The 14,235-nt window shown below is 31.8% G+C and overlaps 1 long non-coding RNA gene across 1 annotated transcript; it reads right to left on the reverse strand.

Annotated features, from left to right (window-relative positions):
• Positions 1–5,062: 5,062 nt before the first annotated feature.
• Positions 5,063–8,192, reverse strand: LOC110720902. Its single transcript, XR_002511368.1, has 2 exons — positions 5,414–8,192; positions 5,063–5,298 (listed from the first exon to the last, which is right to left on the reverse strand). It is a non-coding gene; the product is annotated as an uncharacterized LOC110720902 (long non-coding RNA).
• Between the last annotated feature and the right edge of the window lie 6,043 nt (positions 8,193–14,235).

Genomic DNA, 14,235 nt, shown 5'->3' on the forward strand with positions numbered 1-14,235 from the left:
AGCAATACAAGACTTCTCCAAAGGACGGCATTACAATTTACAACTCACAGCTATACAAGGTGGATAATGCATGTACTACGAATCCTACGATTGTGTGTTTCTAATCGGGATTTCACTTATCAAAACTTATGTACCCTTTTTTAGATCTAATCGTAGCTAGTTGATATTAATCATAACTTAATCAGCTCTTATATACTCTATATTATTATCTCAAATTCTAATTTCTAAAATCTTATAATTCGTAAAAAAAAATGAAATGGAAAATACTTCCTCCGTTTTTTTAGTTGCTTAACTTTGTAAATTATTGCGGATTCTTAAGAGTACAATTTTTGGAGATGAGTACCAATTTAAGACTAATCTATTTTGATAACCTTAATATACCTCTCAAATAAAATTAAATTGTTAATAATCAATTTTTAAAGTTTAGTTGTGCTAAGTTGAAAAAAAATAAAAAATAAAAAAATTAATAGTGATAATAATAAAATAATATACTTCGAAAAAAAACTTGGTTGTGCAACTGTACTAAACTGGATTAAGGTTTGGGGCCATGATTTTATAGTTCTTACTCTTGAGACCTGTAATAATACCCAGGCCCATCAAGCCTTTTAATGGCCTGAAAAAGGCAAGCCCAATAAGCCCAAAAAATCCAAAAAGTCAACCAGACTAACTACGAAGGCCCATCAGATTCAGATAAATTTACTATTTAGCAATGCCAATCGAATTGTAGAGCCCAAAAAAAACAAAATGTGTCGTTATATAGCAATGAATGAGCAATATATTGATTGTTGAACTTGTGAATTTCGGCTTATTTAGTTGGTTAAAGTGTTTATCTACATTAGTGTCCTTTGCAACATTCTCTATACACACACATACACACACAAAAAAGGTATTGAGCCTTCAAGGCTTCAATCCTCCATCAATTCTACGATCCCTGATTATTAGATTGCCAGGCCTAAAAGCTTTATTTTGCATATGAGACTTGAAAAATAAGAGTTTTCGGATTTGAGAGCGGATTGAAAATTAGTTGTTAATTGGGAATTCATGAATTATGAAACAAATTACTCATTTATTTGTTGATTGAAATATGTTAGGATTACATAGCATAAATACCCTCATTAATTTTCTTCGTCCCTCCATTAATGACATTCTAATACTAGTTTAAACGAGCCTTTCTTAAGACAATCAACATTTACTGACATCGTGCTCTAAGCAACTTGTCACATCAACCTTACACATATCATTTTCAAAATGTTGGTATGTCTCTCCTTTGATCTACCAATAGCTCAAGATCTTAATTTACTTTATACAAACCAATTGGGCTTATATTTTAGAACTAATATTCAATTTGTAATTATCCTTAACTCGTATTTGAGTTATTCATCATTGAATCAATATCAATAGTTTCTATAATTCATTCATGTGTAATGTTTGAGGAGTCATATGGTGATGATGCTTCAACCTATAATTTCTTTTTCATATTCAACCAATCAATAAATTATATACCATGTATGTAACATACCTAATTATTTAAGATAAGAGTGATGAAGTATAGACAAATGAATTTAATTATACGTAGTGCTAATATAATTTATTTGTAGTCTAAGCTCTTTAATTTTTTATTTCTCCATTGAATAAAATAATACTCTTATAACAAACAAAAGTTAATAAAGAAACATCCCTTATGACCTTATCTAGCCTTATCCAAGTGGGCAACTAAATCAGCATCCTCCTCAATCTAACACATATAATAAAAATACAAAAACTGCAAAATCATGTGAAAGAAATAATCACAAAAACGAGAGGATCATGTGATCCACATTATCCATTAATGCATATGCATGAAGCATATTCTTCATTTCTTCTCTATTATCCGATCCACATCAAGTGTACTTAGTTATAAGTGTACTTAGACAAGTTCAGATTACCATTGAATATTACTAAGCGAAAATTTTACCGATATTTTTTAAGGTGCGGTAAAGGATTTCGATCATACTTCAACTTTCATGTCTGTATAATTTGATGAGTGATACTAATGGTGTGTACTATTTATCTGATTTTTATTTATCTGAACTTATTAAAACTTATTTTAGTTATAATTTAAACTTGAGTAACCCTTATCATAACTTATTTTTCCTAAACTGAACTAATCTGAACTCTAAACTTATTTTTCCTGAACTTAATTTATCTAATCTTATTAAATCTGAAATAAATGAAAATAAGTTGAACAAAACAGGCCAAATCGAACTAATTACGCCCCCAATCTTTTTGTCCGTGATAAAATTCATTCCTAAGAGTAGTTAGTGGCGGAATCGAGGAGGGGATGGCGTGGGCCATGGCCTCCCCCTTGGTTTTGATTATATATTAAATGTAGCAAAATTTATGTTAAATGCATTATAGCTGAGTTGGTAGTAGAGTAAAGTAATCTATTTGGGGGCCACAAGTTCGAGACTTGCTCCTCACATTTTTGTAAGATTGTTTTTAAGTATTTCGTAGAGATTTTCTTTTACGAATATTTCATATACTCACTCTGTTTCGTAATAATCGCAACACTTTCTTTTTTACATTTATCTCATAATAATTGTAACACTTCCTTATTTGCAATGCATGATTTGTGCACCATGCACATGGTGCACCTGGTTAAATAAAATAAAAGGCAGAAAGAACATTTAGCTGTTTGAAAAAGAACATGCAGGATTTTGAAAAAGAACATATTTGTGTTTTAACAAAGAACATGCATTATTAAAGAACATAAAGACATTACCAAAAGAACGTGATAAAAACTTTATTAAAATTTTATGAAAGATTACACTTTAACGGAAAAAATCTTTACTAAAGATATCATTTCCCAAAAATTGTTTTTTCTCTCTCCAAAAATTAACTTTCCATAATAATTTTAGTTTTCTTTCTCTAAAATATTTTCAACTAAGAAAAAACCAAGATTTCATTTTCAAATTAAATTTCAATATTCAAAATATGTTAAAATAGCATAAAATATAATGTAAAAAAACATATAATTCATACCTGAAGAACACACTGATCAAACTCAAAGAACATACGATAATAAAAATTAATGATATATGATAATTCAAAAAAGAATTTATACGTCACTCGTTATCTCAAAGAACATATTTTGTATTATTGAAACCCAAAAATGTCTTTAAAATGTTTTTAAAATGGAAAATGTCCATTAAGGATAATAATTTAAAACTGAAAGTAGTTTAAAGGGAATAATTCCCTATAATTTCGCCCAAATTTTTTTATTTTCCACTAATTTTTTTTATTTTCCACTAATTTAATGCTAATTAGTTATGCCACATCACCAGGTGCACCATGAGCATGGTGCACTCTGGTGTATTATACAATTTTCACCTTATTTGATAAGGACCCACCACTATTTTATTATTTCTCTCTCATGCCACCTCTACTTACACTACTTTATTATTATTATTATTATTATTATTATTATTATTATTATTATTATTATTATTATTATTATTATTATTATTATTATTATTTTCTCCTACTAACAATTAAATATATCTAACTATATATTATATTATAATATTCATCTTTTGATCCCTACCCTATAATTTTTCTAAAAGCTTGTGCAACATTTTTACGAAAACGGAGGGAGTAATAAGTTAAACCACAACCCTAGGCATTAGATTCCCTTTTCCATACATTTTCATTAATTTTTTTAATAAAACTTGATCTCACTATTTTTTCACATCATTTGAATATTATATCTGTCCTTGAAATATTAAAACATTTATTAAGTTTGGCCCTTCTAATAAAAAAATTCTGGCTTCTGCCTGAGAGTAGTAGTCCTATCTTATCATCCAACACCTATGAATACCTTTGTGAATAATTGAATGTATATAATATATATAATTATTTAATATATGAAGTAATGTAGAGGTGGTGAGTGTATTGGTTTTCTTCCTTTCGACATTATTTGAGAATGAGGACAAATGAGACTATAAATGATTAGACTTAATCCTAATCAAATTTATGGACCGAATTAATTAATAAAGTTTCTAATTTAGACCAAAAATAAAAAGGTTTCCATTAGTGTCCTCCATCTTCTCATCAACAAAGGCCGTTCTTCATTCTTCAATATGATCCAATTATGGCCAAGATCGCTACAAGAGTGCAAGTCAGATCAAGTTTCATCAACCTTTGACTTTGAGCAATCAATTCTAAATTATATGCTCATCAACTTTGGTAAACAAGTTTAACTAATACTATATAATACTTAAATCCTACATTTGATAGTTGATGTGCGCTATTTTCTTGAAAGAAAATAAAATTTAGAATCATAATTTCATAAAGTTGTGACAAAAGAACGTTATATTGAATTATATGAAGATCAAATAAGCTCTTAATTTTTATTTTATGTTGTTTTTGTATTTAGAGCGCAATTTTTTTTTAAAGGTAAGGAGAATTCCCTTGCAAGTTGGGGGAAAATTAGAAATCCTATTTGCTTAAGGTGAGAATCGAACCCATCTCAAAGGATGGAAGGAGGCCTCCAACCACTAGGCCAGCCTTGTTTTTGTCTTTTGAGCGCAAACTTACCTGTATAATTCATTTTGTTATTTTTTAATGGGTCAAAAATCATGATAGTAACCTAATAAGTCAAGTTGGCTAATAAGCCTAACAAGTCTAGTTGGCTAAAGCCTCATTCATTTCTCCCTTATTTAGTAAGTTTACATATTTGAACCTAACTTATCTTTACTTAATTTCTTAAGTTAACTTGTATGCAATATTTGAAATTTACTCTTGATAAAATAAATGCTAATTGTAAGGAAAACAAAGCCCATCTTATCTAAATTTGATCACCCTCGAACTCTTTCTAAGCCATGAGTAGCTTTAATATCGACAAATAACTAACCCTACAAAGTTACACAAGTTTGACTAACACACTTTGTCACTAATTCTATACAAGTACACAATATAATGTATTTATGAATGACTACATGTATACAATAATATTTGTTTATTTTTTCTATGGTAAGGAGAATTTTAATTAGACCTCAATCCTTATGGGTTTTTGGTCTTAGGATTAGAAGTAAGAAACTTATCAAGTGAGCCAACACTTTTATTGGTACATGTATACAATAATTATTGAACAAATACATGTATACAATAATTTTTTAACTAATACATATATACAATACTAAGGCCCTGTTCTTTTAAACTGTTCTACTCTGTTCTGCCTGCTTATTTCTGCAGAAATCAACTCTGCTCTGCTAAAATTTGCTCTGCTCTGCCCTATCTAGAAGCTCGAAAAAGCAGGACCTAATTTAGAATTTCCATAAAAAAACATATTGAATCAGAAGTTAAAATATAAAGGAATAATTGAAATACAGTGGGAATTTTTTATTTTATTTTATTTTAACAGGAATAATCCAACCTTTTGTCCGTTCTCCCATATTAATCCCACCTTTTGATTATTTCTCATTAATCCAACCTTTACCCCCCCTTCTTCCCAAAATGAACCCAAATGACCAGTTACCAAAACAACAGGTCATCCCTTTCCCTCTCCTTCCTCTTACCATTTTCCATCATCCTCCTCCATTACCACCACCCAAAGCTCCACCTCCGTTCACCACCCAAAGCTCCACCTCCGTTCACCACCCTTGATCACCTTACACCAAAAACAACCACCACTACACCTTTGGCCACCACTAGCACCAAAACAACCACAACTACACCTTCCCGCCACCACCTCACTTCACCGTCAACCTACCCTATTTCCCCGTCAAACAAGTCGTCCCACTACTCCCTCCTTTCCCTGTCAACCAGCTAGCCAGCCACGTGCCACCCTCTTGCAATCACCCGCAACTTAGCCACCACCACCACCTCCTCTACCACTTAACCCACTTACCCAAACCCAGACCGGAAACCCTTCCCGCACTCCTACCTCGACTCAAAACCACTAACCTGACCTAGCCGAAACCATCAACCCACCACCACCAACCATTCTCTTTAGCTTCATTCTCTCTCATCTCCTTTCCATTATCAGTTTAACACCTCACCTCCCTTCCCCTTCCTTACCCACCAACCTCAACACACCATCACCAGATTCACCATTCCCTGTCGCCGCACAAACCCCCATTGACCGACAGCAACCACCACCAAAACTCTAACCCATACCATCCCTACCTGCCACGAACCACAACCACCACAAACTATAACCCACGCCCACCAAAACCTATCAACACCACGAACCTCACCACCTCACTAACCATGATGGCACGAACCACAACACAACCACTGCAAACTCCAAATCACACACAAATTTAAAACCCAAACCACCCCGAAAAACCCCACACTTACCTTTAAAAACTTCAACTATGGTTTTATTTAGTTAAATTTAACCTTGAAAACACTATATCTAGAGTTATCATGGTTAAATTTAACCATCAAAACCTCACACTTGAAAACTTTAATGGTGGTGATAAAATGAAACAAAAAGAGAAGAAAAAGAGAGGACGTATCAGCGACAATAACGAGAAGGGGTGGGTTGGGTGTAGACGCGAGGTAATAAGAGGGTTAACGACGGGGCGGCGTGGGGGCGGGGTGACGGTGGTTGTAATCTGAAGAGGAAGAAGAGTGAGAAAGGTTAGGGAAGGAAAAAGGGGAAGGAGTTTAGAGATTTTTTTTTTTCATTTTTTATTATTTTTAATTAAATATATTTTTTAAAATAAAAAATAAAAAATTGACCAATTAGGAAGTGCCACGTGGATGGGTAACCAGTTGAAAGGGTAAGGTGACCTGCAAGGTGTGATATGGGAAGATGGGGGGCAAAGGTTGAATTAATGAGGAATAATCAAAATGTGGGATTAATATGGGAGAACGGATAAAAAGTTGAATTACTCCTCTTAAATTTTCCTAAAAAAATTGCCCAATAAGGATAATTAACCAATGCCAAATTTGAAAGTTGAATGAAAAATGAAATAAAAAATAAAAAATAAATAATAAATAGAAGGCCGGTATTGGGAGGCGTGTAGCTTGGCATCCAGATTGGAGTTTTTAAGGGAGGTAGAAGCCACAAAACTATACATCATTCGCTCAACCAACCAAACAATATTATTTAAAAATTTTATAAAAACAACTTTAGCAATTTGCAGGTCAAAGTTGGCCAGATGTGCAATCCACTCGTTTTCCATCTCCCTCTATTTATTTATTTATGTCTAATTCATGGAAAATGAATTTCTGATAATTTTTGGTAAATAAATCTATAGTTTTAACTTCTAAGTTTCTAACCATATACTAGTACAACATACAATGATACAAGTGTATGCTTTTAATTCTTTCTTTCTTTCTTTCAAAATTCTTAAGAGTTGTAGAGTTGTAGGAGTAACACATTGGAAAGTTAATAAGCGAAGTTTTTGCCAACTTCCTTTGGCTTCCTAATTAAACCTACTTTGGTCACAAATCAGGATGTGAGCAAATACAAGTTTGTATTGGAGTTTTTGCATTTCTAGTAATGCAAATCGGAGTTTTACCAAGTGAGTGCGCAAGGAGCTAACGAGAGAAAGATGTAGCATGCAAGTTGGTGAGCCGTGCAAGACCGAGCTAGCAAGAGAGCTAGAGCTCGGATGCCCGCAATGGCCTGCAGCAGGTCCGAGCGAGAGCCTACTGCTGGCAGACTCTTGCTGCATTCTGAGCGAGAGCTCACCAGCGAGTGAGCTATAGCTCGCAGCTCATGAAGTCTACGGCAAGGCTGAGCGATAGCTCACTCGCTAGAGAGCGATAGTTCACCAGCCCTGCCGTGGGTATGGGCCTTGCGTGAGGCTTGTGCTGCTTATTTCCTTTTCTTATTACTCCTATAAATACTACTCCTTGGCTATTATTTCCATCATACGTTATTTTCATTATTGAAATACCCTAAACACTCAAACACAAACCTACCTTTTGAGATCTGAACCGTTCTTGAGTACTTCCATTTTTTCGGGCTTAGGTGCACGAATTACGAGGAAAGTTGCGTTAAACTTGAAGGGTGTGCGTCATTAGAAAACTTGTACCGGTTGGTGGCGTATTTCGCTTCTAAGGCAATAGATTTTGTTCCGCGACGTGATTGAGAGTTTGAGATCATCAATCTCGGAAAGTTCTAATTGTTTATTTATTATTGATTTCAACAGTTTTTTTACCAACAGTTTGGACCACTTTTATTGATTTAACTAGTTTAAGTCCCATGCAACGCACGGTTTTTACTTAACCTAATCATGAATTACTATGTTAATTTAACAATAATTTTTTTGAAGAAATCAATATTTTAATTGAAACAAATACTTGAATTTCTTTTCAAAAAAAAAAAGGATTAATACCGTTTTTTAATCCCAACTTTCACCAATTTATTTTTATTAATCCCAACTTTGGATTATTGCTCAATAATCCCAACTTTAAGGTGGGTTATCATTCTTCAATCCCAAAAACCGGTTACCGGTTGAATAGGTTAATTTTTTATTTTTTTTGTTAAAGTGACACGTGTCACAACCACTGGTGGCTGCGTGGCTGGATGTTTAGATTTTTTTTTATTTTTTTTTTATTTTTTGACCAATAAGGAAATTTTTTTCTGTTTTTTTTAAACAAAAAAATTGGTTCAATAAAAAAAAAAACCATACAATGGACCACTCACGTGGCGACACGTGTCAGTAACCTACAATAGAAGGTTTTTGACTTTTGTTGACCGGTTTGGGTATGAAGAATGATAACCCACCTTAAAGTTGGGATTAAAAAACGGTATTAATCCAAAAAAAAAAAAAACTAACTTGAATTTTATGTTATATTGATATCAAAAGTTACTCGTATTGATCATTAAACATTTAAAAAAAACACAAATTTCATGATTATAGGATTTTATATATTAAGAATGAAAGTTAATGTTATTTATAACCTGCAATTTTTTTTTTTTTTTTGAGGAACCGTACAATGTAATTATGTACTTATATACTCCATATATATGTCCCTATTTTGTTGGCACGTGTTTGACCGGCACAATATTTTATAGAATACTTTGACCGGCACAAGTGTTTTATACAAATTTAAGTGACTTATTTTTTGTGACAATTAATAATCAAATTTATTTTTATTTTTATTTTATATTTATAGTTATTGAATTGTAGTGTTATTATTATTATTATAAATAAATCAACAAATATATACTAAAAGTTAAAGTGTTAATCCTGGTTGGAGCAAAAAAACTTTCAAAGGAAAAATACGATGTAGAATGATATGGAGTACGGGAGTAGTACATTATTCTAATAATATTACCTTATATACATAGTATATGTAGTTTATTATAGAAAATACATATTATAAAATGTATGAAAGATATGTTAGAATATTTTCATTGAATGCATATAGATTATATTTAGAATATAGCTGCCAAATTAAAAGTTAGATATCATAGGATGTATATATTAATATGCATGAAGATTCGAAAAAAAAAAAGTAAAAGTGGCGGGAAATTTTTTAATCAGAACATGGCAAGTTCTATCTCAGATTCGTTTTTAGTATTATATTATTGATATTATTGATTATATTTAAGGTGAATTCAATTGTCATGACTTATAGTATTGTGTGTTTAATTTATAATGAAAGCACCATTCTAGATGCTCTCGAGTCTTGATAACACAAGCTTTTCCTTATTTTAATACTTTTTGTTTGTTGAAATTAGTAAAAGTAAAATGAGTTTTGAATGACAAATTTACTCATTACTTATATAATTTGTGTGTCCTTAGCCGAAGGACGATAAATTTCAATATTAGGTTCATCATTACAGTAAAATGTTTTTTTTTTTTTTTTTAAATAACAGTAAAATGTTTTGATCACAAGAAGGAATTTCAAGTGGAAGGTAAAAAAAAAAAAAAACCTTGATTGTTTGACTTTCAACTTATTTTGCATAAAAAATTAATTATTTTTTTAGAAAATATTAAAACTAATAATCAGGTATTTAACGTAGTTCCCGTCCAAAAATAAAAGGGTATTAATTATTTAACGTAATTTCTTTTAGAGCGACTCCAATGGTTATAGATAGGGACTTGCTTGCAATATTAAACAATCCCTAACTACTAGCTTGACCGTTGGAGCAAGAAAATGTAATTAGCTTGGTTAAGCAAATTAGCTTGGCAAGAACTTGCCAAAATAAAACAAATTAGAGTAAATATTTTAAAACATAAAAGCGTAAATTAAGGAGGTAGGGTTCATTTTAAATATTAACCTAATAGCTAACAATTGGAGCTGATCAAAGTACCTAAAATGACAATTAGCTTAAAAGTTCATGTGGCATGACAAGCTAATTTAATAATTAGCTTGCCATTGGAGTTGCTATTAGTAGATAAGTTGAGGAAGCTTGGATCAAAAAAAAAATGATCAAGAAACTAAATCCTATTGTTTATAAGTCTAAGCTACTTTTCAATTTTTAGTAAGAACTTTTAAATTAACAGTTCGAACATGTATGTAATCCTATTTTTTAGACTGTGTGCTTGTATATTTTTGGAATCAAACCATGATTTTTATACATTATTATTAACATAACACATTTTTAATAAATACGTCAAGTTCTATAAAGCGTGAGAGTATAATTGAAAATACTTATATTCTTCCTTAGATAAGAAAGAACTTATTCTTACATTTTTTTTTTTCCTGTTTTTCCCCTTTCCAATTCAAAGAATTTAAAACCTCTTCAACATATTTTGTAATTCGACATGGCCCTCCAAATTCTCCATGAACAATGAATATCACTAGCATGTTGAATTGATATATCAACTAAGACCATAACCAATTCACCACCTAGTTAATTTCTTTTCTCAATCCTCAATACACACATTTACAACTTAGAAAACCTATAAATTCTCACAACCTAAATATATACTCATTATTTAGTGGTTATCTTTACGTGTATCACAAACTCACAATACATTGAATAAAAAGGCCGAAACGCGTTATTAGTGCCCTTACTCGAGTCTAACAACGTATTGCTTACATAAGGTTTTTTTTGGATCTTTTGCCCCTTGGTTGTTACAAATAGGTTTTCTCTAACAATATAGATTGTGTGACAGGTTAAATTGAGTTTCTCATAATAGACCGTTAGAATACAATATGAAGAAGAAAAGGGATTCTTATTTGCATGTTTTTCCAGCAAAATATTATATAGATTCAAATTAACTGTTAAAAAAGCAAGACTATTGAAATATCTAAACGACACATTTAATAGGTGGTAATAAAAATATAATGACGCGAATTAATCTTTATATAACTTTATATGGAAATCATAGCCAATGATGTGTGTTACATAATTGCCCGTGCATTTACCTTGTGAGCACACGGTTTGTATGTAACTTTCTAAGGAAATCGTAGCCAATGCTGAGTATTGATCCGTACATAATTGCCCAAGCGTTTACCTTGTGCAAAAAATAGGTCTTAAAGTAAAAGATTTTTGCTCAAACATTTAACTTCAATTTCGACTAGTATAAAATACTTGCATCTACAAATACATGTATTTTTCAAGTATGCCATGGTCGCTCTTAAAAATCAATAGGAGCAAAAGGTTAGCTTAACAAGCATAAACCAAAAAGTAATGGTCGCCAAATTGCATGATTAACAAGCATAATACATCAAACGCATAATAAGCACTCAAAGTGCTCGTCAAAATTCATACTGAAAGGACACGAAATCAACTCATTCAGTCGACAACTTGCCTTTGAAGATATATGTATATGGTCCAAAATTATACTTCACAAAGCACCTTGATTGTAACAAAACTTACGCAAGCGAAAACATTGTTTATCAACTTTGGACTATAACAAATTAACAAGTAAATGTAGCCAAGCCAACACAAAACTTCAATAGATTTTGATCTTTGCTATACGAAATACTCTTCATCCTAGGCCTTTTTCCATTTTGTGCGGTATCCAAAACAAACTTTTGACCATAGTGATAATTCATTACATATTAATATAAATTATAAGTTGATTAAACTATACATTAAAACGAATATAACAATGTTTTTAGATTGACTGCGAATATTGAAGATAAATGAGTATTGTATTATGGGGCGCATAATGTATAGTGATGAAAGATTGACATTTGCTTATGCACTTCTCCCAATTTTTTTTAGTTGCATCATTTTTGTATTTGCGAAATTCTAGGCAATTTTGGAGTAGAAAGGGAGAATAATAAAAAGACCCAATGTGATAGAAGAGAAATAGAGCGATTTTATTAACCAAAGGGGAAAGTGATACATCTAATAAAAAAAGGAGAAACTATTTCCGTTACACAAAATATGAATAGAAAAAATAAGCATCGGAAGAACCAAAGAAAAAACCAATTAAATAACACGTCAAATATAAATTATTCTAACAAATTTCCAGCTGCTAAATTTGTTCACATAATTTAAAAATCAACAACCAGAACCAAAAATGAGAGGTGGATGACAAAAATAATGCACCAAAAACAATAAGCTTTTAGGTCAAAATGTTATCTAGTAACACATTTAGGTAGGTCTAGAATTTGATATAAAAAATCCAACATTCATACAAGTGATACAACTACTATGCCTAACCAAAGTTTTCATCACCTCACCTTCCCTAGTTCCCACTTCCCACCCACACATTACATCCAAAGCTCATAATGGCACACTCACCAAAATTCCATATATGAAGGGTTAAATGAATCTAATAGATGGCCTTATCCCTTTCTCTTCCCAAAATGCCCCTCGATTTTTTCCGAGGATACCAAAAACGCCCTTAGGTATGCCAAATTCAAAACCAAACTTGTAAAATATATAGCAAGGATAAACTAATCACTTAACCTCTCTATTATAATCAGGACACTGCCTATTATTAAACCCAAAACGCTACAAAATACGTCAAATGCATAGCCCAATGTCCCAATGTCCCAATGCAAAGAGGAAAGTTAAACAAAGCATTAAATCCCATTCTCTCTACCAAAACTGCCCCTTGTTGAGCCAATTACGCCCCTAAGTACGCCGAATGCATAACCCAATGCATAGAGGAAAGTTAATCAAAACGCTGAATCTCATTAATTTTTTTCCGCTACCAAAACTGCCAATGGTTCAGCTGATAACGCCCCTAAATACGCTGAATGTATAACCAAGTCTTCTACAAACACTAGAAAAATAAAAATCATAATGAACACGACGAAAAAAGGTAATGAAGAGGCATCCAGAATCCTTCAATCTTCGGTATGCCATGCCAGGAAATAAAAAGTTTTAATCAATGACGTGAAATAAAATTAGCCTTTTATCAGCAAAAAAATCTTATCAAGAAAGATTCCTGTAAAGAGGGGTGATATGATTACTCATCTCCACACCTACAAGCAAAAGGATTTTGTGCAATTAATCATAGCAATCTAATAAAGTCTGCAAAAACCCAATTCTAAAGAATACACAAAAAAAAAAAAAAAAAAAAAAAGAGAAAAGAACAAAAACTACAGGGCAAAGATGATGAATTGTAAACCAAATGTTGCACAAAAGATCCCAAAAGGAAGACCCAAAACACAAGCGTCTAGTTTTTCTATCAAATGTTCAAATTAAAGGCATCTTCAAAGAGATTTTCAGTCAAGCATAAACAACAGAATTCGAGCTAAGGAAATTTTTTAAAAAATTCACAAATTAGAGTACAAGAGTAACAAGACCATGAAAATAAGGAAATAGAAAATTCATAACCTAGACTAACCAACATCGCCCTCGGCTTAATATCGATCCAACCAACATGAGTACAAGACGAAAATGAGGAAATAGAAAAATCATAAACTGGACTAAACCAACATCGCCCTCAGATAATATCGATCCAACCAACATGAAAATTAAGATTCAATACAAAGATGAAAAAATCAAATAAAACAACAATCCATGGAGATTACCAACCCTTGAACGTGTTCAAAACCCTCTATTGAAGATAGAGAGCAGAATGAACAATTCCATATTGAATTAATGCAAGATGTAAAATGAAACATATTCATCATCTGTAAACAACAAGAATCACGCCGGAACGATTTCACCTGCTAAAATATGCATATTACACAAATACACAATGATCTAGTTTTGAGCTTTTAGATGGTTAATTAATCCTCACAAACACAAGTGAGAAAAGGTTCAAAATGTTCAAATCAGCTTCAACATTTGATAAACAGAATAGGATTATGTCAAGCATAGTAGCATATACACACAAAGGTAAGATAATTACAAGTTCATGAACAACTACA

Source organism: Chenopodium quinoa, unplaced genomic scaffold (genome assembly GCF_001683475.1).
Source record: "Chenopodium quinoa cultivar QQ74 unplaced genomic scaffold, ASM168347v1, whole genome shotgun sequence".
Lineage (NCBI taxonomy): Eukaryota > Viridiplantae > Streptophyta > Magnoliopsida > Caryophyllales > Amaranthaceae > Chenopodium > Chenopodium quinoa.